This window comes from Microcebus murinus, chromosome 8 (genome assembly GCF_040939455.1).
Source record: "Microcebus murinus isolate Inina chromosome 8, M.murinus_Inina_mat1.0, whole genome shotgun sequence".
Taxonomy (NCBI): Eukaryota; Metazoa; Chordata; class Mammalia; order Primates; family Cheirogaleidae; genus Microcebus; species Microcebus murinus.
Window position 1 is genome coordinate 57401623 of NC_134111.1, and position 1921 is coordinate 57403543.

Consider the following 1921-nt stretch of genomic DNA (forward strand, 5'->3'; position numbering starts at 1 on the left):
CCTTAGATGGAAGTATTTTCATCTCGTGCATGCATAGGGTTGTGACAAAGGTGAATGTAAGGCAGCCATGATGTGAGCATGTCACCTTTTGTGCAGGAATGCATGTGTGTGTTACTATCTCTATGTAGAGAAACTTGAAGAAATGATGCATGGTGCCCGTCCTCTGCTTGCATAAAGGGGAAAAAGGATCTGATTTTTGTTCCTGGTGCTCTGGGCAAATTTACCACTTATTTCAGATTTACCTTAATATAACAAATTGGTTTTGCAATTCCTCTCCACAGAGTTTGAATCTCATCAAACTGCCAACAATAACCATTTTATATCTTGAGGCATTTTGGGTATTTGCTTCATCCTTCTTTATATAAATTGAGTAATACCCAGCTTAACTCCTTCTCATTGCTGACTTCAGTGGCTTTAAAGCTTATGCCATTTTTTCTTTGGATTATTTTTGTATTTCAGTTTTTACATTTGAAGGTGTCAGTGTCCCCCATTCCTTTCTTTTTAGATCCTTTTTGGAAATGTTGGTGCATTTCCTATTTGGTAGAATACTTTTTCTGAAACCAAGAGAATGTTATTGATGTCTACTTTTATCATGTGTAAATTTTACTTTTCAAAGCCTTTTAACAGGTTTTTAAAATAAAAAACAAAGAAGGAGAATAATTGCTAATTTTAGAATAGGATCATTTAGAGAAATGTCAACAGGTTAATTTGCAGAGGAAATTAATGGTGAGACTACTGAACCATGAAAATAAAAGAAGAAAATTTGACTGGGTTAAATATTCAAGCATGACCTTATAGAATAGCCTGTCAATTTGGCAGTGAAAAGACAGACCAGTGACCTAAACTGGATAATGTTCTATTTTCTTAATATTAATGGAGTTAAACTGTGATTTTCCTAAAAACAACCTTTCTCTAACTTCAGGGCAAGTATACATGATTTCTTGTATTTTCTTTCCTTTCCTCCTTTCTTTCTTTCTTTCTTTCTTTCTTTCTTTCTTTCTTTCTTTCTTTCTTTCTTTCTTTCTTTCCTTTCTTTTTCTTTCTTTCTTTCCTTCTCTCTCTTTCTCTCTCCTTCCTTCCTTCCTTCCTTCCTTCCTTCCTTCCTTCCTTCCTTCCTTCCTTCCTTCCTTCCTTCCTTCCTTCCTTCCTTCCTTCCTTCCTTCCTTCCTTCCTTCCTTCCTTCCTTCCTTCCTTCCTTCCTTCCTTGTTTCCCTATTCAAAATACAGACAAGGCGCAGGGCCTGGGAGTGTATATGGGGTTTACTCCATCTCCTCTTTCTGTTCAGTCAGCATAAGAACACAGCCTGTGCTGAGTACTAGGAAGCTGGCAAGTATGTGATTTCTAAGTATGTCCAGCTTTAGCTCATGTATCACCTGAGCCTAACATCACATTTTATATTTTGAGTATGACAATAGAATTAAGTGGGAAATTCCTAAAAGAAGCAAATAATAGCAAATATAAACTTGAAATGTAATGATGTGCATTATATTTTAAGATAATATTGTATACTTACATGGCAGGAAAGTGACCATGATCACAAAAGTGGTTTTCCTAGGGCAAAGCGTATCCATTGCACTCTGGATGGGCTGACCCCGCGGTTTCCCCACATGTGGGAAACTCCACTGTATAACTAGTGGTAGTGGCGACTACATTTGCACTCTCCTTGTTTTTTTGCTGTACAAGAGACAGCCAAAATTTAAAAAACATCTAAAACTATAATATTGTAATGAAACTAATAATATTCAATCTTTGGCAAATATATGAATTTCAGCTTACAGTTTGAATTGTTTATTTTTTTTTTTAGTCCTGTGTTAGATGTACAAATAAAATCTCATCTCTTAAAACATTCATTAATTTTAATGCTGAAACTCTTTTAAGTGCTACTAGAAAAAAGTACCTAATTTAGGTGGGAAAGGATGT

General features: G+C 35.4%; 1 non-coding gene and 1 pseudogene across 1 annotated transcript; one reads left to right on the top strand and one right to left on the bottom strand.

The window, feature by feature from the left end:
• Positions 1–1202: 1202 nt before the first annotated feature.
• Positions 1203–1326, bottom strand: LOC142872436 (uncharacterized; annotated as a pseudogene).
• A 180-nt stretch (positions 1327–1506) lies between these two features.
• Positions 1507–1666, top strand: LOC142872773 (U1 spliceosomal RNA). Its single transcript, XR_012920875.1, has one exon. It is a non-coding gene; the product is annotated as a U1 spliceosomal RNA (small nuclear RNA).
• Positions 1667–1921: the final 255 nt, after the last annotated feature.